Raw genomic sequence first — 23,489 nt, forward strand, 5'->3', positions numbered from 1 at the left:
TGGATCCTAATAGCTGATCTTTGTTTATAATTTTGTCATCTCCTCTTTCAACATCTTCACTCACCTTTGCTAAAGTGTCTCCTCCCCTGATCCTCAAAACTAAGTTCTTCCAGATTCAAGTCTCACCTCCTCTGCGGAGCCTTCCATGACTGCACGGGTCCCCGATGCCCTCCCTCTTCTTCATACCTGTGGAACTGCTCCCACAGGTTAGACACTAGATCATCTTTCTAATCACTAGTTTTCCTAGTCACTCCACAGGCTTGTTTCACCTCATCTCAGACCAGAAGAAGAAGAGCAAATCCAAGTTGTGAATATCCACTTGAAGGGCTCAGAACTATGGCAGGAACAAGAGTCCACAGAGCCCGCTATGTGCCCCTGCCACCTGGAGATGACCCCCAGCCTCGGGAACTCACCACCCACTGGGCGACCTTTAGGGGTATCTAGTGAGCACCAGGACATGACTTCATCCTGGGTCATTAAGACCCCGGATACAGCTGGAGACAGAAGAAGGCAGCAGAAAATTCATTCTTCACCCAAAGCTTCTAAATTCTGGCCTGCCAGAAATACACCACCCAGAAACATACCAAGAGCAGCATTCTCCTCTGTCCTTTCTCCTCGGACCAACACAACAGACGTCAAAGACAGAGCGTGCACCAGAAGCCATGCGGATGGGCTTCAATCCCGACAGAGACGCCAGTTGGCCAGCCAGGTGTTAACGTGGCTCTCAGTGCTGATGGCTGCATATTAGAGTCACCTGGCCCAACTCAAAACCAATTTAGTCAGAATCTCTGGGGGTAGGACCTGGGCCTTGATATTTTTTAAGCTGCCCAGGTAATTCCCATATTTCAGCCAAAACTGAGAAAAGCTGCTGTACTCTCTCCTAACTCAGGAATGTCAGTGCCGACATGGCGAGTTCTCTGTTTTACTTGGATCATTCATTTGGGCCCTCTGATGGCCCTGGTGCTTGGCAGTCCCGTGTTGCTCAGCTCTGAGAAATGACTCTATACAGGGACAAGGAACACTTAAGCAGAGATCAAGTACCAGGCCAATGGGCTTCTCCCCAGGCCCGACCTCAGGATTTTATTGCTATGCCAAATGGTGTTAGCTTTGAGATCCTAAGAAGGTTACAAGCCATCCCGTGGCCCTAACTCTAATGCCAGTGTTTGGTTACAGGCAACACTGTGTAGAGGCTGGTGGGAGCTCCTTCAGGGAAGGATCAACCAGCATCAGCTGCTTGCGGCAGACTTGGCCCCAGGGCTGACTCTGACCTTGTCTCCTCTTGATTTCCTGGAGTTTGGGAGTAAAGATAGAGGTAGATACCAGAAAAAAAGAATTCGTCCTGGTCTTAAGGGTCACGATTTGATGACCACCTCGCTCATTTCCTCGAAGGCCAAAGTCCCCAAATGTTGATGACAAAGGAGACTTTATACCCATTCTGGGAACCTACCTGACTTGTGTCATCCACCTCTTCTTTGAGAGTTTTTTCACCTGGGTCACTATTGTTTCTCTGCCCGAGGTGGTGGCCTGGCCTCCCTCACAGATGACAGGTGTCCTGAGGTCAGCAGCTCAGCCTTACCGTGCAGGGTCATAACCATGCAGGGTCTCTGGGGCACTGATGTTTTGGCAGAAATGTTGGAAGAGGAAGGGTGTTCTTCCCCCCTGCAGGGCTCTTTCAAGAATTAAACATGATTAAAGGCACAGGGGCGGCCTGCAGCAACAGCAGGCAGTAGATGTCACAAGTGTCACTCTCTACTATCCAGAGGCCCGAAGTCCAGCAGGACATGTGCTTCCTGGCAGGAACAGGAAGCACCTGTTTTCCAGAGGCCTTTCTCACCCCCTTACTTCCTCCTCACCTTCCCCGCTTATTCATCTAGCAAATGGCCCCAAGAACCTAACCCCCTGCTTCACTCCCTTGTCCAGGGACCCCCCAAAGGGCTCTGAACAAGATGCTGGTGTGCAATGTGGGGGGATGAGGCTGGCCCCATCCCCACAGGGGTACAGCCATGTGCCACCCACTCCTGGGTGGACCCCTCAACCTGGGGCACCCTGAGAGCAAGAGGGTGGCAGGCCGGGCTCTCCCCGCACGAGGAGCTGGACAGTCCCTCCATCCTCACCACCTTCTCCCAGGGCCTGGGAGCCAGGCCAGGCGTGGAGCTGGACCTGAGACCTGATTGTGGACAAGGGCTGGGGCCTGGCCTCTGAGGAGCTTCTCTTCCAGCCATCAGGCAAGAGAGGGAGACCAAGAGGAAGAAAGGCCGCGTGGAGGCCCATTCCGACCGGGGCTGCCTTCCCTTTCCAAGTAGCAGAGGTCTGAGGCCAGACAAAGCCTCCACTGATGCCTCCTTTAAGGGCAGCCCTGGCCTGAGGGCTGATTCACCAACGAGGCAGCTGTTCTGCATCATCCAATGAAGGGCAGGATGCCTCAGCACAGCTGGGATGTGATCACTACTGGGAGAATGGAAATCAAGAACTCCTGAGGAGAATAGGCATTCTTTCCAAAGAAGACATACAGATGGCTAACAGGCACATGAAGAGATGCTCATCAGGAAAATGCAAACCAAAACCACAATGAGACATGACCTCACACCTGTCAGGATGGCTATCATCAAAAATATAACCAAGTGTTGTCGAGGTCATGGAGAAACGAGAACTCTCATGCACTGTTGGTGGGAAGACAGCATGGAGGTTTCTTAAAAAACTAAAAATAGAACTACCATATGACCCGGCAATGCCACTCCTTGGTTTTTATCTGAAGAAAATGAAAACACTGATTTGAAAAGCTCTGTGCACTCCTATGTTCATTGCATTCTTTATCCATTCATCTGTTAAAAATCTTCCTTTTTTTTACTAGCTTTTAAGTTCTTAAAATATTTTCCCCTATTTATAAATTTAGTAAACAAAACTATAACAAACATCTTTAAGGATTTCTTTGGCTAGTAGTTACTTGGTTAATATTTGGTCCACTTTATAAGCATCATTAATTTAACACATTCAAATATTTATAAATTTAACATATGCAATTTTTTCTTAAGTACCTCAATTGCTCAAACAAAATCTTACCAAGAACTTTTGAAAAACATATAAATCTAATAAGTTAAATGGATAAATATAGTAACAATTTAGGTTTTCCTAACTTTCAACACCATACATAAATTTATTAAACTTTCAACTCAAAATCGTAAGTCTAACTCATTTACTCAATTACACTTCAAAATCTGAATTATAAGTCTCACCCTTCCTCTAATAGAGCAAATTCTCGTCAACGTTACAAGTACTTAAAATGCCAAATATGCATAGGGTATTCTTAGAACAAAAGAATCAATACTATAGGTTTATCTTTAATCATTTCTATACTTGGTTATAAATCTTCCTGGGCTGAAAGAAGTTTTCCCAGATGGTGGGATTTTCCAGACTTCCCAGAAAATAAGAACCATGTGGGGCATTTCTTAAATATACAGATTCCTAGGCTCCAACCCAGATCCAATGAATCTGCATTTCCATGGAGAAGACTAGGTAATCTGCATGATCATAAAAGCCCCAGGTTTATCTTAGAAGTTTGGAAACACTTTACTTAGGGAAAAATTTCTTCTCAGACATCTATAGACCAGATTTCAGCCAGGCTCTGACTAGATTCTTGTGAGTAACTCTGAAAGGACACCTCAACCCTATGTATCTTCCTCTGCAGGGTCACTGTAAGCTAGGAGAGGTGGCCTTCCTGCCTTAGAGGTGTGTCACCACTGCTTAGGATTTCAAGTTAGATTACAGCCAGTGGGCTTTGTCACTGGATTGGACTTTGCATTTCCCTGGCTCTCTAGATAGTATAAATGTCTTCTCCTATCTCTAGAACTTTGAGTGTCATTCTTAACATATTTCTCCAGGTTCTCAGGACCATACATCCTTATAGACACTAAAATGCTGCCCCATTGAACCCTGGTGTCTCCCTCAGCTTTGTCTGACTTGTCAGTCATGACTTCAAGGTCATTTTCCAGACAGGTTCCTAACTGGTGCCCTGATTCCAGCCCTAACCCCTCCACACAGCAACTAGATGATCTTCCCAAGATGCAGGACCAGGGCACACACTGCTAAACCCTCCCTTGGCGTGGCATGAAAGACCTGGCTCACGAACACCTGCCTGCCTCTCCCCGGGTCCATCTCAGGCTGCTCCCAGTGGGCCCCAGGCCCACAGAACTCCCCCTACTGCCGCAGGGCTAGTCAAGCACCCCTGATTCTGGCTGGCACAGGGGCCAGTGTTTGCTAAAGGAGTGGCCAAAGATAGTCTGCATCAGAATTGCTGGGCAGAGAGAGGCATGTTTACTAACATGCAGATTCCTGGGCCCCACCCCAGATAATCGGGCTCTGAACCTCTAGGGAATGGGGTCCAGAAATACTCCACGTTAACAAGCCCCCATCCCCACCCCCAGGAAATTCTTGTGCTCACTAACATTTGCAAAGCATGGCCTGCGTAGTCCAAGAGCAGTAAAAGCAAGCTTCACTTTCCTGAAATAGGAAGAAAAACGTATTTCTGTTGCCAGCGTCCAGACTTCAGCAAAATAAAAGAGTCACAATCATTAAACCCCCTCCACGTGAGCGTTATGGTTGTGTATTTGTCACAAAGGCACAAAAACCCATGGGTGCACATGCCTGGGTGTGTGGGTGGGGATGGTCTTTGCACTTGAAGGAGGTTACGGTGGAAGACAGCAAGGAGGAGGCAAGAGGAGGGTAATTGGAAAGAAAGGGGGTCTCCAACGGGACTACCGGACAAAGACAAACCCAAAGCCCATGGCCCTTCAGGCTGCAGGGTCACGGGAAAGATGAAGGCTAAGGAGGGGCTGCCTGAGAGGTAAGATGACACACCACAGCAGGGCTGCGTACCAAAAACACAATATTGAGTGAAAAGAAAGCATCACAGAAGAAGAATACAGTGCATTCCATTTGCACGAATTTTTTAAAACTAGCAAAAGCAAATAGCATATTGTATAGGAATGCATATAAAGGTGGTAACACTGTAAAGAAAACCAAAGAATGACGCACTGAAATTCAAGACTGTGATCCCCGGGGCTACCTCTGGGAGAGAGGGGACCACAGGGGACTTCAAAGGTACCAGTAAGTTTCCTAAGAGGTGGGGGGCGGTACTCAAGCGTGGTTATATATACGTAACACATATCATTTTGCATGTACGATATATTAAGGTTTTTAAACATATATATGAAATAGTGAACAGCATGAATAAAATAAACCACTTGCTCATCAAATTCTGAAATACTAGGAAAAGGCGTCACCTGGAATTTGTGGCAGGTACGGCTTGAGCAAATAAAATGAAGTCCCATTGACCAAGTGGATTATGAATGTTGAGCACTTGTGCTGGCTGACCGAGCCTCCGGGACAGCCATGGGCAGGTGAAGAAGGCCCGGGGACCCGACTCGGAAAGGAAGCACCACGTCTCATGTCCAGGGCTGAGAGCCACGCAGCAGAGGCAGTGTCCTGTGGAGCGTGTGGGCCCAGCTCAGCACCCACCTCCACGGAGTCCTATCTGTTCCAGAAAGGGAGGTGGTTTCGGACCCACTAACAAAGAAAAAAAAAATGCTGTTTCCATTTACAGATGCCTTCTTTATTCAAATATTTATAAGCCTTTATTTATGCAGCCTTTATTAAGGGTCTGGCGTTTCCTTAAAAGTTCCTTTAAAGCAAACAGGAAAGGATTTTATCTAAGAGAGAATCCTCTGCAACTCCCCACCGTGAGCGTGCTTCAGTGAACAGTCCAGAATGGGCAAGACTGCAAACACGCACCCCTGGGTGGGGCTGGAAAACCTCCCCATGAGCCGTGCCCATCACGCCTCTTCTGTCCCTTGGTGCCAGAATGGGACTTGCCAGCACAAACCAGCAGAACCACCTGGCAATTTCCACTCACTTGAAAAGGGTTTCCTTTCAAGTCTGTTTCCTTGCTTAGTCCCAGAGTTCTCAAAAGCAGCAGCTCCCTGGTTCTCCCTCTCTGGACCCCTGGTACTTGTTGCTCTTGCCCGATTTTGTGCAATTCACTGTGCCCTGCTGTAGGACAATTCCCAGGCTGCTGGCCCTTCAGGTTATCTAGTTATCCCTTGCATTATTATTTTCTACTAATAACAAAACAACAGCCTGCTGTGCCTATGGGCACCTCCTGCAGATTTTTTGTAGGAAGAAGACTGTGCCAGGCCTCCTCCTAGCTCCTCCTCCTCAGATGGCTGTTGGGTTAAATTACAAGGAGCGATTTCTAATCCTTTCTTCTAAAATGACCTTTATTATCATCATCTCTTTTTTTCTGACTAAAAGAGAAATTTGTTGTATTAATTTCCTATTGCTGCTGTAACCAACTTCCACAAACCTAGCAGATTAAAACAACACAAGTTTATCATCTGAAAGTTTTGGGTATCAGAAGTCCAAAATGAGTCTCACTGGGCTCAAAGCAAGGTGTCAGCAGGGCCAAGTTCCTTTTCTGGAGGCTCTAGGAGAGAACCGGTTCTCTTGCCTTTTCCAGCTTCTAGGGGTCACCGGCTTTTCTGGGCTTCTGGCTCCCTCCCGTCTTCAATAGCTGGTGGAGACTTTCTCCCAGGGCATCAATGTTCTGCCTCCCTCTTCCACATGTAAAGACCCCTGTGATGACATTGGGCCCACCTGGGTTATCCCAGTTGCTCTCACCTTCTCCAGGTCAGCTGATTAGCAGTGACAGTTCCATATGCAAACTTAATTCCCTTTTGTCATGTAACCTAACATAGTCACAGACTCTGAGGATTAGGATGTAGACATCTCTGGTCATTATTCTGCTACAACATATATGCTCATTGTAGAAAATTTAGAAGCACAGGAAAAGCATAAGGGAGAATATAGAAGCCACTTCTAACCCCACTTCCCAGAGATAACCAACACCAATTTATTGTGTATTCATCCAGTCCTCATTTTATTTTTATTTTTTAACATCATTATTGTAGTATAATTGCTTTACAGTGTTGTATACTTCTATGCTATTTACTATTTTGTTACATTCCATTTTTTAATGGCTACCTAGCATTCCACTATGTGGATGTACTATAATTTATTTAACTAATTTAGTTAATCCTTTATTGTAGGACACATAATGTATCTCTAACTTTTCTTCGTACCTAGTAGCCCTGTGATAAACATCTCTGGAAGCTACATCTTTGTACACATTCTTAGGATACATTCCCCAAAGGTACCCCAAATATTGGGTGGCCACATCATTTATCCCCCAAAGCAGGACATTTTTAAGAATGAAAAAGGGTAATCTTAAAATTTAACAGTGACTGATAACTAACAATAAGCCAGGACGGACCTGGGCACAATATGTTCGGCAAACTGGCCTCAAGAAACATTGCCGTGGGGCTTCCCTGGTGGCGCAGTGGTTGAGAGTCTGCCTGCTAATGCAGGGGACACGGGTTCGAGCCCTGGTCTGGGAAGATCCCACATGCCGCGGAGCAACTAGGCCCGTGAGCCACAACTACTGAGCCTGCGCGTCTGGAGCTTGTTCTCCGCAACAAGAGAGGCCGCGACAGTGAGAGACCCGCGCACCGCGATGAAGAGTGGCCCCCGCTTGCCGCAACTAGAGAAAGCCCTCACGCAGAAACGAAGACCCAACACAGCCAAAAATAAATGTAAATAAATAAGTAAATAAAAATTAAAAAAAAAAAAAAAACAACATTGCCGTGGTTTAGTCCTGTGGGCAGCACCCAAGAATCCTGCTCTAAGCCCTTGTCAAAATTGCCAGGCCTCCCCGTGCCCCCAGCTCCCAACCTCCATCTTCTTAAAACTGAAAACCACACGGAGGCAAATGTCATCCTCACTCTCACTGGAGAGGTAGCAGCGGCAGGCCTGTTTCTTGTGGCAGGAAGAAGACAGCTAAGTCCTGCTTTGCCCTGGTAGCCAGTGATTTTACTCTAGGTGAGTCTATTATAGCTCCTGATCCAGGTAAGGCTGGGTTAGCTTCAAGGCAGCAGTGACCAACCTGCCTTCCCTACACACAGGCCCAGGTACAGGCTCCGAGAGGAAGCTTCTCCCAGGGCCTTTCCCCAGACCCAGGCAGGTGCCCCCTGGGTAGCCCTGTAACAAGACAGTATTACCTGAGCAAACTTACCTGCCAAACTTACCTGAGCAGGAGACACTGACCCTGAAGAGCCCAGAGCAAGAGCTTGGAGCTGCAGTCAGCCCACGTTCCCTAACACGGGGAATGTTACAAGGAACAACTTACACTCTCTCATCAGAGGACTTCCACTTGGACAGAACCCTCTGAAACCATCAACCGTCAAGAACATACCCAAATAAAGCAGTCGCCGAAACCACAAAAATGAAAAGACTAAATTCACTGTTTTGTAACATTCCCGTGGGTCTTGTTTTGTTTTTTTATTTTGGTAGCGGTCATTTGACCTGGCCACCCAGGCTACCGAATGCTCTCAGGGAAAAGACTGGGGCCCCTGCACAGGATTGTGAATGCAAACACTGAAGAAAAGCTATCAAGTCCTCGGGTTTCTTGTTGCGGGCATTTCTGACCTTCTGAGTCAAGTAACCTGACGAAACAGTCACCTCATCTACCCAGAGGCCGCTCAGGAAGCATCTGACTCATTCTTGTTGACTCATATGCTGGAAAAGCAAAACCAAATGGGCTCTGATAGCAATCTAGTTTGGAGCAGTTTTACTTGTAAGCAACTGGCACCCTGCCTACAGAGAACATAAACCTACAGAAATAAAGAAAAAAGCTTAGCAACCCACTCCCTAACCCCAAATAATGTTCCAGGTGATACTTTGTAAGCACAGCTGCAAACTGTGCTCTGTTAACATGGAAATGGAGCAAAACACACCTGGACACTGTGCATCATTTGTGAAATGAGCAAGGGGCAGAGCAGGCCAGCCCGGAACACGAACTGGCCAGTAGGCAGGTCTCAAACACTTGGGTGTTCTCTCTCTCAGAAAGAGCTGCTCTCTTTTTTTATTTCACCTTTGCGTACTTAGTGGACATGTCGTTCAGCTGGAGATCTGGACTGTTTGATATAAGCAAAGGCAGAGTCGTGGGATCACCACTGGCCACATAAGGGAGTCCAAAAATTTGGGGAAAGCAAACACCGGCCCAGACAGTGAAGCGTGTTGGATTTCTCACATCAAAAGTCAGCTGCTTAAATAGGGGAAGACACAGCCAAAAGTACTAGACGTGCATGCCTCTGGAGAAAGGGACTAGGAGGTAGAAAGGATGCTCTTTTTTATTATGAACATCGCAATACTATTGACTTTTAAACTACGAATATATATTACTTTGTTTTAAAAAAATTAAATGTTTCTAAAAAAAAAAAAGGAAGCAGAACTGAAGCCCTAAGAAATGGGGTCAGTTCCATTTTTATGGAGTTTTAGGGGCATCTTTTGAGGCTCTGGAAATTGTAATTTTCTTGTTGTATGTTAATTAAGCTTCTCCACCTGGGGGGAGAAAGTCAGCTTCTGGATTTGGAAGGATGGGAGCCAGAAAAGGTCCTGACTGTGGACCTAGAGCATGGCCTCCCCACGTCTCTGTGGGCCCTGGGCAGGTGGATTTCTCTAAAGGTATCTTTGGATGCTGACAACAGGGCTGGCCAGAGAAGGGATACATATCAGATCTATTCTTAGCCCCTAGACTCTAGACCCCTAGATCACTTCGTGTGTCATCTCCTACAGCTGCTTCTGGTAGAACCACAGGCCTGAGGAGATCCACACAGAGGCTTCAGGCCTTTGCATCCTTTACACTGACGATTCCTTCTTCCCTCAGATATGCACTCGGCCTGCTCCCTCGCCCCCTTCAGGCCTCTGAGCAAATGTCAGCCGCTTAATAAAAGTTGTGCCTGGTCAATTACTACCTGAAATGGCCTTACAATTCTCCTGCTAGATTTCCCTTCCTTACACTTATTAGTACTTCCTATTATGTGATCTATTTATGTACCCAATAGAGAGAGACAGAGGTGGGGGGGGGAGAAAGGGATGGAGGGAGGGAGGGAGGTGGGGGGAGGGAGGGAGGTGGGGGGAGGGAGGGAGAGACTGGTTGTAATTCCTCCTCATGACCACAAGATGGCACCATTGCTCAGAGTCTTTACTCTGAAAAGCAAATCAGGCAAGCAAAATCTAAGGCTGCTTTGGGATTCCGGGCTTACCTCCCTCCCTCTCTGTCCGTCTATCTGTTTTAGTCTTTCTTCTTCCTCCACTCCCCCTCCCTCTGCCCCACCCCCCTTCTTCAATACCGACTTACTGAGCTTCTGGTGGCGTTGGGCAATATGATAGCAGAGGCCCTTTTGTGACGCTCAGAGCAACAAAGATTCCTGAGACTGATGTTTGTCTACACAAAGTGCAGTGGTTGGCTCATGGGGTACGACTGGAAAGGCTCAGTCCACCTGCTTTTTCTTCTCTTTGGACCCTGCTGGTACTGCCCTGGCCCTTGGCAGCTTCAGGGACATTCTGTTCTCTCACCCTTCCTCTTACCACGTTCGCCCCACCTCCCAGCACGCACATCTTGGAAGCTTTTGCCCTGAGATCCGGTTCTAGGGGGTCATCGGAATGACTCTAGAGAAACTATAAACACGTACAAAATGTCTCCTGGTGGCGGTTCTGAGGTCTCCTTTGTATTTTAGCCTGAGGAAAAAGCAGCCAGTGGCTTGGGGATGGTGGGTGGAGCTTGCAGTATTTTTCTAAGATTTTTGTAGTTGGGGAATAAATCTCCAGGGATGGGCAGGGCTGCAGGCTAATTCCAGTACAGCAGGATTAGGGCTATGAAAACATGCACACAAAGGAAACTTCAAAGCTCTTCCTCGAATCTGAATGGGAAGGGGCCTGCGGAAGGTCTTGTTAACTTTGCACCAAACGACCTCTTGCTTTCAGATGGCCCTGCAGCTCTGCACACACTTCTGGTCCAACCCTCTCAGTGGGGTCAGGATTCAACAGGGTCCTGAAGGCAAAGAAGAAGGCAGAGCCCAGAAGTTGGGGTCTGAGTCTAACTGTTCTCTGGCCTGAAGAGCTGAGGCTGATATCCTCTTTGCAAACTGTGCCCAATCACCGAAGGAACTCTCCCCACTTCAGTCCCGGCCACTTCCCCAACCCTGGTCAAACCCCGACACAGCTACTTTGCAGGGAGTGGTGAGAATTACTACTGCTGGAAGGTCACTTAAGGTAATAATCAGAACAATCATTAATTCCTGAGGCCTAAGTGACTCATTTATCTCTGATATGCACAGGGATCAAAGGAGGGCATTTATGGCTTAGGAACAAGCTTCCCATACTTTCCCCTGCTATAGTAAGTAATAAAGAGCTCCGAAGCCTGCCTTCTTCACCCATCTCTTCCTGGAGGATTTTCTGTCTTTACTGTCCCTGTACAAAACCAACCCACCTCTGCCTTCTCCACTCCTCCCTCTTTAAGAACCCTGGCAGGTCAAGCTGCTCTCTGCCCAGCTCGGAGAGTCTTGGTTGCAGCTGTGCAGTGGAGTGAGTGGTGCTGATCCCTCCGTCCCAGGGGAGGGCACCAAGCCCCTGACCTCCGGCAGCCCCAGGGTGGGCATCAGGCGGTCTCTCTCTGTTAATTTGCTATCTTTACTTTGCCTGGGTATGTACATCTGTGCCATCAGTCTGCCTGGGTCAGCTGGAAACCTGGCCCTGTCACCTATTAGCTGTGTCACCTTGGGTGAGTGCCTTAACCTTTTTCAGCCTCAGTTTCCCAATCTTTGAAATAGGGATAATAATAGCATCTAAGACTGGTTTATGAAGATTTCCTAAGATAAAATATGTGAAATGCTTACTTAGCACAGAGCCTGATACAAAATAACATCAGCTACATTTGTCAGTGCCTCAAAATTCTTAATTTCCAAAAACTTGTAGCTGCAGTGCAAACTGAGTCTTTCACGTTCTGATGTGGCCTCTAAGAGATGCTGAGGCGAGGACGCATGTTGCCCCCACCCCCAGGACCCTGGACCACCACCGTAACAGAAATCAGATGGTGTGTGTGTACGTGTGTGTGGTGGAGGGTCCTCAGCCTCAAGGAGGCTGTGAGATGGGCCCAGGTCAGTTTCTCAACCTCGGCATTACTGACCTTTTGGACCAGGTAATCCCCTTGTTGTGAGGCCTGATCCTGTGCATTTCAGAACATTTAGCACCATCTTTGGCCTCTACTTACTAGGTGCCAGTAGCAGCCTTCTGGTCACAACAATCAAAAATGTCTCTAGACATCACCACATGTCCTTTGGGGGGCAAAACTGCTCTTGGTTGAGAACCACTGGTGTAGGCAGACGGGGAAGTGTGAGGGTCTCTCCGCAGGTGCCTGGCTGAGCTAAGGGGAGAAGGCAAGAATGAACGTGCTCAGAGAGGATATCCTCCTGCCCCAGGCAGGCCTCACTCAGGCAGACCCTCAGGACTGAGTACAGAGGTTGACCTCAGAAGGTAAACCCCCGTGGTTTTCCCTAGTAAGGATGTAGCCTGGCTTCCTCAGGAGGCCATGCCCAGCTTGGATGTGGACCTCTGCATTCCCTGTAGCCAGAACTCAAATACATAACCCTGTCCAGCCCCAGGAGCCCTGGCCAAGAAACAGTGCCCCAGTGGCACAGAATGATCACCGAATGGACAATTCTTACCTCAGGACAGAATGCACAGCCAGGCTGCCCAGGTGCGAATTCCTACGCTGCTACTACTTGCTGTGTGACCTTGAGCAAATTGCTTAACCTCTCTGTGCCTTAGGATTCTTATCTGTAAAATGAAGACAACAATAGCATTGACCTCATAGGGTTGTTATAAGGATTAAATGACTTAATATACTTAGAACAGAGCCTAGCACACAGCAAGCACTAAGTGTTTGCTAAATAAGCCAAAATCTGAAAAGAAGCTGCTACAGACCAGGAGATGCAGCTTCTGTAAGTCAGAGTTTGCCCCTGCTATGACCTCAGGTCCAGCAGTTGTGTTTCTGGGGGCCCCTGGCCACCTGTGCTGGGGTGTGGGGTTGAGACTCCCTGGGGCAGCTGCCCTGCTGAGGTGGTTGTTCTTAAGGAAAGTTCACGTGACCAGAGAGCAAACTCAATGCAAAGGGCTCCAGAACTTCTTAGCTGATAGCCCCTGGGGATTCCTTTGATTAGAGAGTATCGGGAGGAAAAACTTTTTTCTCTACCAATTTAGGTTCGGGGGTTGGAGGTAGGGGCTAGATTAGCGGGAGAAAAGACAAAGTTTGTGCACACACTGAGTGCAGGAGCACTGTGTAATGAGTAACTCACTGAGTAACCAGAAGCAAAGGTTCGTATACCAACTTAACAAAGGTGGGCGGGGGAGGGGGAGGGGGAGGGCTTCAAAGGATGGAAGGCTCTGATGAGGCTTGTTTACACAATTTCTTTGGGAATGTCCTGGTGCCCAAGGTCGGTGCCTCCCTGACTGGAGAGCAGCTGGAGGGTGGAGGTGGGGCGGTGGCTGCTGATTCTCCATGCTCTGTGCCAGGCAGATAAGGAAAGTTCAGAGGAGAGTTCTGCATCTGCTGCTGGGCTATTGGTCCCATCAAGGGAAGCACCTGTGGAAGGAAGGAATGGGGTGAGTGGCTGTGACCTTTGGGAGCCCTAATATTTCTGCTGTCAGAGGAGGCAAAACCCCAGCCAGGAAACCCCCAAACCCATAGCAGGAAAAGCCACACAGTGTTGCCAAGGGCTTTGTGTTAGTTATCTATCACTGTGTAACAAATTACCCCAAACTTCAGAACTTAAATGATAAACATTTATCATCTCTAACAGTCTAAGAGTCAGGAATTTGGAAGCACCTGAGCTGGGTTGTTCTGGCTCAAGGTCTCAAGATGTTGAACGGGGCTGCTGTCATCTGAAGGCTTGACTGGACCTGGGGGTCCACATGCAAGATGGCTCCTCTCATGGCTGTTGGCAGGAGGCCTCGGTTCCGTACCACATGGACCTCTGATAGGGCTGCTTGTGTGTCCTGACAACATGGCAGCTGGCTTCTTCCAGAGTGAGCAGTCCAAGACAGAAACTAATGCAGAAGTCATAGTGTCTTTTATTGAGCTAGCCTCAAAGGCATATGCCATCAATCTGCTGTATTCTGTTGGTCATACCGATCAATCCTGACACAATGTGGGAGGAGACTGCACAAGACCATGAAAACCAGGAGGTGGGGCTCACTGGGCACCATCTGAGAGGCTGAATACCAGGGCTTTCAGGTCTCCCTCTGAGAAGAACATTCACCTGGGCATTGGCCCAGATGACAGCCCGGTCAGGCATATCCTTTACAGAAGCCGCTAAGACTGAAAACCCAATGCACTGTGTGGGATTTGGTGCCGCTACCCACCACCTCAGTCTGCTTCCCCACCGAACAGTACACCCACTCGGAACTGGGTGAGCCACCCCCTCGGTGGAGTGAAGGCTGGATGCAAGGCACTGGGTGGGAGAAACCCTGAGCTTGTGGGCCCCTCTCTAAGTTGAGACTGGGAAACAAAACCTTCACACTCACACACACACACACACCATAACAGTAGGGGAACATGCAATTATAAAAGGTTGGTCCAAGATTTCAGAGGAGGGGGATCTGGCAGGACTGGGGCAGTTCTGCAGGCTTCAGGGAGGAGATAGAACATGAGCGAAGTCCTAGCACCCAAGGCTCTTCCGGAGCCCCAAATCCAGACATGATGAACTGCTGACAGCTCCCTCTGTGTCCTGCTGTTTCATGCCTCCCAGCTATTGCAATAGAATACCTTTCCCCCATTATTCCCCTTCTTGTTACCTCTAATTTACCCTTTCAGACTCAGCTCAAGGAGGACCACCTCCAAGAAGCCTCCCATGTGATAAAGCTTCCCACCTCTGTGGTCTCAAAGCTCCCTCGCCCCTCACAAATCCCTACCATGCTTGACCACACACACCGCTTGCTCCCCACTAGACTCGACTCTCCTTGAGGGCAGGGGACAATGCCAGATTCAATGGGGGCTGCCACGTGCCTTGTGCACACTCAGCACTGAATATATGTTTCTAAGGAAAGGACGGAGGGGAAGAGGAAGAGAGAGAAGGATGGATTCGGGAGACAGCAAATAACTCATCGTCTCTCTTTCTCCCCCTCACTCCCCAAGAGTGGGGCTTCGAACGGAAACAGAGCTGCTGGCCAGAACCGCTCACCTCTGTCCTCCACACCCCAAGCAAAAAAGCTGGACATCATATAACACTCTGTCTGAGAAAGTTTTTGGTACTGAAAGCACATAAAAAAGGAGGGCTCAGGGGCTGGAGGAGTACTTGTTCCCAGGATATCCTGACTTTGCTGGAGGAACTCGAGGCTAATAACAGGTTGAAAATACCCCAGGGTGACGATCTCTGTGGGAAAATCTCGTGATCCAACAGGTTTCCTGAGAGCAGTCAGCGGTGCTGGGAGGAGGCTGAAAGTCTGTAGATAAAAGCAACTCAAGGCCAAGCTATGGAGTGACCCCAGCAGGAGATCAGTGGGAGGGAATCACAGGGACTGCAGAACTGCTCTGTCACCTCTGGGCACACATCAGACCTCTGGTTATTCACAGAGTTCTCTTTCCACAGGCATCAGGTTAATATTTTAAACATTAACTGATGTTTTGTTTTGCTTCAGTTTTCTGTTTGCTGAGACCTCCTTTGCTCAGGATCAATTAGCCACATGCACGCCATCTTTATTAGCACATGCAGGGCTCACTTTTATTTTACTTTATTTTTTTGACCCCTTCACCCCATCCCCAATCTCATTTTTCTCCTCTTACGTCCTTGTGATTCTTTGTGTCTGGCCAATCTATATTTCTATTTGCATCTAGGCCCAATATTGGTATCATTTTGTGCATATTTTTAAAAATATGCTTAAGTAGTCTTTGGTAAACATGTCATTCTTTTATCACTTTTTTCTAGTCAAGACTATGAGATTTTTGAGATGGCTCCAAGTTAATATAAGTAAATATGGACCAGAGCATTCCTTTCATCTGCTGAATGGTACTCAGCATTTTCATATAACCTTTTATTTATCTACTTTATTATGAATAAACTTCTAGGTGTTTCCAAATCTTCATTATTACAAACAATTCTACGAGAACAAATCCACACGTTTCTTTGGGGGCCTGGGCAAGAACGTCTCTGGGCTCAGCGTTCCCAAATACTGGGTTGTAGGACTGGCCCATATTCCATTTCACTTAACACTTTCAATCTGCTTCCCAGAAAGATTAGTTAACATTCCTATGAGATATTCTGCTTTCCTCCACCTTTGGTGGCACTTGATATCATCCAACTTTTTAATATTTGCCAATCTGATATGTCTAAGACCCATATCTCCTGCTTAACCAAATTTCCTCCCTGGTTTCCTTCCCATCCTGTTCTGCTGTTCCCCCTTTTAAAGCCTCAGGTTGTTCTTTCTCACTCCCTCAGGGAAGGGATGTGATATGAAGCACTGCCCCGGAGGGGATGGAGGAGGGAGAAGTGTCTCCTTCTGGCTTTTGAGTTTCAAAATCTTCCACTCTTGGAGGACCAAAAAGGTTTCAGAGCACAGAAAAAAGATTTGGGAGAAAAACATCATGAAAAGGAGGGGAAAGTCAAGCACCCACTTTGGCCCAGCCCGACCTGACCCGTGATGGCTGGGCCCAGTGGAGGAGAGTGAAGGCCCAGAAGGAAGGAAAGGAAAGTTCCTATGGGTTGCAAACCAGAGGCTGATGTTGAGGCTGGAGCATAGATACAGGAAGTGGGCTTTAAGGGCACCAGGGAGTGGTGAGGTCTGTGGTTCCCTGGACAGCACCTTCCTGTAACACTTCTCATTTCGGCTGGTTGTTACACGGTGGAGGTCTGGGCTAGTGTTACCAGGTATTTCCATTTTTCCAAAAGAATACAAAATCAGAATTTTTATGTGGAAGGTCTCCTTCAAAAAAAAGAAAAAAGAAAGTCACTATGGCAAATTTCAAAACATATGTAAAATTAGGCAAACTAGTATAATGAACTTCCTTGTACCCATGACTAAGTTTCAACAATTGTCAACTCATGGCTAATTTCGTTTCTTCTATAACCCCTCCCTTTCCCAGTCCTGAATGATTTTGAAGTAAATCCCAGACTCATCGTTTTCTTTGTAAAGGTAAGAACTCATGTTTTTTTAAACCATAACACAATATCATCACTAAATAAACTCCAATAACTTCCAATCAATTAGCCTGTCAGTGTTAAAATTTACAGTTTTCTCGTGGTGGTCATAAGTGTTTTATTTTATATTATTTTATTTTTATAGTTTGTTTGAAATAGGACCCAAAGTCCACACTGTGCAAGTGATTGATGTTTTTAAGTTCCCTTTCATCTCTAGGTTTGCTCCCCACCTTCTTGACTCTTGCGATGTATCTGTTAATGAAGCCAGGTCCTTTATCGTGTAGAGGGTTCCACAGTCTGGATTTTGTTGGTGTCATTTAACATACTTCCTCTGTCTTCTGCATTTCCTGTAAATTGGTAGCTGGATCTAAAAGCCAAAACTCTCATTTAAAAAGATGTTCATAATCTTTTCAAAAGAATCTTTAAATACTGTCTGAGCCAGATAAAAACCTCCTGGACTGGATCTAGACTGTTTGCTACCCCCGTCTTAGATGTTAGTGGATCATGGGCAAGAGGGTTTGGGGACCTGTGTCCTGAGCAGAGCCCCAGGGAGAGGGCAAAATCCTGAATGAACATGTAGGATCTGAGAACAGGGGGCCTGTGCCTCATTGTCCACATAGAATCCCATTCAGAGAGGTGCCAAGACCCCACAGAAGGGAAGGGGTGTGCAGTGTGTCAAGGCAGACAGAGCCTGGCATGGCCTGGCAGGGTGACCTGCAGGCACTCAAGAGCAGCACAGCAGTGGAGGGGCGCCCAGTCCCCAGGGACCCTGCGTCCCCATAGCAACCAAGGAGCACCTGCTGTGCCATCCTCATGCCACAGGAAGTCCTCCAGAACTAGACACCCGGAGGAAAAGGGGGCGGACCGCATGTGGCTGGGATGAATCGGGACACCTTGATGGTCTGGGAGACTATACTAGAAGTTGAGCTGCGTCAAGGAAAACAGAGAAGCTTCTGTTTCTTTTTCACTTGAGTTGGTGGACTGAGGTTTGTACCCACTACAAGGGGAGCCTCCAGGGACCCCTGACAGCACACCTTAGAGCCGAGGCATTTGGGGGCAGTGGCCCCCTCTCCGTGGGAGAACCGGATTGAGGAGATGAGGGGCCCTCAAATGCCACTTGTGATTCTAGAAATCCTCCTTTCCCTTCTTTCTGTTTGATTTTAATAGAAATAGTCATCTAACTTACCAGGTTTTTTCTTTTAAAAAAACCTTTGAGTGTACCTCATAATTTACTAATGGATTCTGTTTTTCAATCTGAACTGGGGTGCTTTGTATACAGTAGAAGAATTTTGACTGTATTCATTTACTATCATGTTTAGTCATTTCCTGGGTTCATATTTTATTTTAATTTTTATATTTCCTTATCTCTTTTCCTTATTTGTATCTTGCAAGTAAGTATGTGTGGTAAGTCATATTTTGTTTTTAGCAGTAATGGGCAATTAACTTAAAACAAACAATAAACATTTTCTTTTCTACATTTGGTCCTAACTAACAACAATCAGAACTTTTAACTCTCTTCTATGAGAAAAATTTTTTTTTGCTTTTCACTGCCTACCAAATAAAAGGAAAAAGTATTCAAAAGAATGAAAAGATCATCATATAATGGAAAAGACATGTTTAATAATAAAATATTAAGAACATTGAATATATATGACCCTAAAATACAGTTATAAAATACAGAAAGCAAATATGGGCATACATACAAGAAAATTTCATTTTAGAAAAACAATTATAGTAAGAGATTTTACTGTCCTATCCTCAGTGAGGCTTGAATTCAACTGCATAATAATAGAAATGCAGGTATGGCAGATTAATCAAATGGAGTATTTTTCCTAAGTAAGGTAAAGTCTGGCAGACCTCCAGGGCCAGTGCAGAGGTTGTGGAAGTTATCAAGTGTTCCGGCTCCTCCTAACTTCAGGCTCTCCTACAGTGTGCTGTTCTTGACCTTGAAGGGTAGCAGAAAATACCACCCCAAAATATGCCAGAGAGATCCACCCCTCACTCTTTATCTCCTCTTTGACTTCTTTGCTTGTCTACTGTTGGACCTGCCTCACTGTGCGTGTGACACATTATTTCTCCACCTCTCTGGCCTGTCGTACCAGCTATTCTCTTAACTATTCCCCCTCTATTTCAGCAACACACTCCTAGGCTACTTGAGTGGTGCCCTTCCCAGCTCAGCCTGGAACCAGAGTCCCCCTGCTAATACAGTTTTAGATATTCCTCAACTCTCACTTTAGTTCCTGAGACTGTCCCAGCCCCTGAGAAAAAAAATCTCTTAGAGATAGAATTAATGGATATCTTGTACTATGTATAATTTCCAACTGTCCATGGCAATTGCCCATATGGTGTCATACATCACATGCTAGACCACAGACATAATCTCTACTAGTTCAGAAAGAACAGAAATGAAATGTGCTATGTTCTCTGGCCAAAATAGAATGAAATATAAAGTAACAACCAAAACAAATAAAAATAAACCAACTACTTGGAAAAGTAAAAATACTTACTGAGTCAACAGTTGAATTGGAAAGGAAATAAAGAACACAAAAGGAGTTTATTCAGAAAACAATGCTGGTTAAAACATGCCACAGTAATCTCTGTGGAATGTAGTCAAAGCAGTACTTTTAGGAAATTTTATGATTTAAAATGTTCTCTTTTTTGGTGGTTGATAAAAGGGAATATTTTAGAAAGAATTCAGTTTACAATATGAGAAAAGGAAGGAAAAGACAAGCCAGACTAAAGAGGAAGAAGAAAATATGACCATAAAAGCAGAAGGAGATCATTTTGAAAGTAAAAAATAATTTCTCTGGACTCAGTAAATAAAACCAAAAGCTAAGTATTTGAAAAGTAAAGGCATTTCAATAAAATCTGAATTGAGAAAGGAGATACCAACCAATATATAAAATTTAAAAATAAGAATAGAACACAAAAGCATTTGCTAATAAGATTTGAACATATGAGTGAAAAGAACAATTTTTTTTTCTTTACAATATGGAAGTCCATACTTAACCTAGTAAATATTAAACCAATAACTTGTGAGGGAGAAGGAAATTTAGAAAGCTACTCAACCAGAAGTGTCCAGGTATATAGATATAGATCTTATATATATATATATATATATATATATATATATATATATACACACACACACACACACATACATACATATACACACACACACACATGGCAAGTGTTCTGTTGCTGCCTAACAAATTACCACAAATCCAGCGGCTTAAAATAATACGTATTTATTATCTTACAGTTTCCCTGGCTCAGGAGTCCAGGTACAGCTTAGCTGGGTTCCTGGCTCAGAGTTTCACAGGTGGTAATCAAGGTGCTAACTGTACAGTGTTCTCATCTGGTGCCTTGATGGGAAAAATCTGCTTCCAAGCTCATTGGCTGTTGGCAGAATCCATTTCCTTATGGCTGTTTGCCTAAGGCCCCAGCTTCTTACTAACTGTTGGCTATCCTCAGGTCCTAAGGCCACCTGTAGCTCCTTGCCATGTGACCCTCTCCACAGGCAGTTCACAACATGGCATTTTGCTTCCTCAAGGTCAACAGGAGAATCTCTCCAGTCAGTCAGTCTGTCTGTCTGTCTAGCTAGCTAGCTAGCTATATCTATATCTATCATATGTAATTAAGGAGTGACACCCCATCACCTTTGCCATGACACACTAGTTAGAAGCAAGTCACAAGGTTCCACTTACATCTAACGGGAGGGGATTATTATACAGGAGTGTTATTTATTGGAGGTCACCTTAGGGTGTGTCCACCACAATATGGGTGAATACTAAATCCTCCCAAACTTTCCCAGACTAATTACCTCCCGTGAAAAATGGAAATCAAGGAGTTCTAGCCCTTTAAGACAGGACTGAAGCTCCAAAAGAGGCATGTGCTACAGGCAATATAAGCCTTTGAGAACAGAGCCTGGGGCTCTCACCCTTGTGTACTTTAATACCTATTGCAACATCCCAATCTACAGCTCAGCTGGTGACTCCAACCTCTGCCCTCCACTTCTTCTCTCTGGGTTCAAACCCAGCTACTGTACTGTCAATCCTTGGCTTCACGTCTTGGCTTTACAAGCAGCTGCCCCAATGGACTCTTGTTCTCCATGGCTGCCATGTTCTCCTGCTAAGCAATGCATACAGCTTTAGGGGTCTAGTGACATTCTAGGCCCTCACCCCTTGGTTTCCTCTCCTGTCCTATAACCTGTCTTATCCACTAAGTATTGCAAATACTCTGATCCACATGCTGAAGGGCCTGAGATTGATACTGTGAAGAAAAGAGCTTGTGGGTTACAATTTACAAAGTCTTGCCTGGCAAAGTCTCTCTAGGGACGGACTGAACCAGAATTGGAAGGCCCTGGGGCTGACTTTGTTAGTGATGACAAAGGTCAAATGTATTTCTTGGTCTGTTTTTATTAGGATGGTCAGAGAGGAGCTGATGAATAGACTTGGTCTTTACTTAAAGCAGCTCTGCTATTCCATACATTGTTTCTGAACTTTGAAAAGTGTGACCTATTGCATAGTTCATTCCAAGATGTGAAGATACACAGGGCTTGATCCTGAAATCTAATAAAGGTAATGTACAAACAAAGAATACAATAGGCCATGTATTCACAATGGGGTGACAGCTCCATGCATTCCAATGGAGCAATTTGGTTCTTGAAGGGGCTAAAGAATCTTACTCTTTTTTATGTAGGAAGTGCAGATATACAAACAGTACAAACACAGATAGTGTATCTGTGGAATTAAAATTACATGGGGGACAACTAAGGAAAAAAATTCTTATTAGGGGGACAATAATGATAAAAAGAGTAAGAAGCACGGTCTAGGGAATCTTCACCTATAGATCAAAGCCACCCACAAATCTCACATTAAAATATACGTAAATTTCATTAATATTTATTTATCGCCAAAGAGGCTTTATCCCAAGAATGACTGAAGGGTTTGACACAAAGGCAACTATTATTAATAATAACAATAAAATATCATCCAATTCACTAGATTAAATAATGAAAATGTGATGATTTCAACAGATGCTGAAACAGCACTTGATAAAATTCAATAGACACTTCTCATTTTAAAAAAGAGGAATAGAAATATATTACAATAACATAATACGGAGCTATTTAAAACAGAGCTGGTTTTATCTTTAATGCAAAGCAGACATTGTTATTAAAAATAGTAGCAAAACAGGAAGCCCTATGAGTCCCACCTTCACCCCAGACACCTAAAATGATCGTCTGGCCACTGTAGCCATGCGGAAGCTTTATATGAATTAATAAAACAGTTGAGTAAAGTGGATGAATATAAGATGCAGTGTATATTCAAAACACAGCTTAATTCCTTTGAACTGATTAGAAATATTAATTAAAAATGAGATCCTATTCACAATAATAACAAAGAAGAAAATACCGAATTTAGAATTTCAGTCATATTCAGTATGATCTAATTCATGTTTTCAAAAATCATGTATGTTTCATGTGTTTATAAATGTATGTAAGTGAATAATAGAGAGAGGCCTGAAGTCTGAGACAAGTGCTTTTCCCAAGAGAGGGGAAGAGGATGGAGAGAGTAAGGAGGAGCTTTCTGCTTCCTTTGAATTTCTTCCATTGATAATGTATTAACACAGAACTTTTATAATCTTAAAACTTTACAAAACAGCATTTATGACCTCATTTTGTCAAATTACAGAAACATTTATGTACACTTAGAAAATGTCTCAAAAGATGATTACACAAATTTTATAGTAGTTATGTATAGATGGTGGGATTTTAGGTGATTTTCACTGTGATTTTTCTTTTTAGTATTGTTTAATATTTAACAATGAGCATGTGCTATTTTTATAACAAAAAGTCATGAAGATATCTTCATTTTGAAAGCAAACAAAGAGAATCTAAGGAGTGCTATTCATGACATAAACAAGGACACTTTTAAAACTAAGATAGCAGAAGAATATAAACAAATGGAAAAATAGATCATGTTCCTATTTACAATTTATAGTATATTCAGATATAAATATAATACAGATAAATCTTCCCAAGCTATAAATAAATTCTATTATCAATTAGCATTTCAAGACCAGAAGCTTCCTGTAAAATATTTATTCCACTCTCCTCTTATGAAGCCAAATGAACAAAGCAAAAGAAATGAAAAATAGAGGGAGGAGGCCTCTGTTTTCAATGAGACAAGGAAGGACCAAACCTGTCAATGAAAAACCATGAGTAAATCTGCTGATTACTGTGGGATCAGAACCGGAAGAGGGAAGAGAGATGCCAGGTGCCTCCTTGGACCCACGGTAGGACCCATATCTTTCCAAAGGTCCATGGTGGAAGGTTGGCTGATGGCATCTTTATTCCATCTTTGAGATGTGGTAGCACAGGCTGCCTCCAGAGACTGGGGAATG

General features: G+C 45.1%; 1 protein-coding gene across 8 annotated transcripts in view; it reads right to left on the bottom strand.

Annotated features, from left to right (window-relative positions):
• The window catches only part of B3GNT2 (UDP-GlcNAc:betaGal beta-1,3-N-acetylglucosaminyltransferase 2), a 178,736-nt gene that overhangs the window by 6,019 nt on the left and 149,228 nt on the right, over positions 1-23,489 (bottom strand). For 5 of the 8 annotated variants that reach the window (XR_009506555.1, XR_009506548.1, XR_009506552.1 and 2 more), the window contains 3 exons: positions 17,312-17,448; positions 13,775-16,866; positions 13,215-13,531 (listed from right to left, as the gene is read on the bottom strand). The gene's annotated coding sequence lies outside the window, so the exon portion shown is untranslated. Of the gene's footprint in view, positions 1-6,459; positions 12,314-12,614; positions 12,727-13,214; positions 13,532-13,774; positions 16,867-17,311; positions 17,449-23,489 lie in introns of those variants that run through there. The other 3 variants (XR_009506553.1, XR_009506549.1, XR_009506550.1) reach the window with 3 other exon arrangements.

Source organism: Balaenoptera ricei, chromosome 13 (assembly GCF_028023285.1).
Source record: "Balaenoptera ricei isolate mBalRic1 chromosome 13, mBalRic1.hap2, whole genome shotgun sequence".
Taxonomy (NCBI): domain Eukaryota; kingdom Metazoa; phylum Chordata; class Mammalia; order Artiodactyla; family Balaenopteridae; genus Balaenoptera; species Balaenoptera ricei.